Source organism: Bison bison, unplaced genomic scaffold (genome assembly GCF_000754665.1).
Source record: "Bison bison bison isolate TAMUID 2011002044 unplaced genomic scaffold, Bison_UMD1.0 scf7180017864384, whole genome shotgun sequence".
Lineage (NCBI taxonomy): Eukaryota > Metazoa > Chordata > Mammalia > Artiodactyla > Bovidae > Bison > Bison bison.
Window position 1 is genome coordinate 399,417 of NW_011494956.1, and position 386 is coordinate 399,802.

Sequence of the window (386 nt, forward strand, 5' to 3'; positions counted from 1 at the left end):
CATCTGAATGCAGAGTTCCAAAGAATAGCAAGAAGAGATAAGAAAGCCTCCCTCAGTGATCAGTGCAAAGAAATAGAGGAAAACAACAGAATGGGAAAGACTAGAGATCTTTTCAAGAAAATTAGAGATACCAAGGGAATATTTCATGCAAAGATGGGCTCGATAAAGGACAGAAATAGTATGGACCTAACAGAAGCAGAAGATATTAAGAAGAGGTGGCAAGAATACACAGGAGAGCTATACAAAAAAGAGCTTCATGACCCAGATAAACACGATGGTGTGATCACTGACCTACAGCCAGACATCCTGGAATGTGAAGTCAAGTGGGCCTTAGAAAGCATCACTATGAACAAAGCTAGTGGAGGTGATGGAATTCCAGTTGAGCT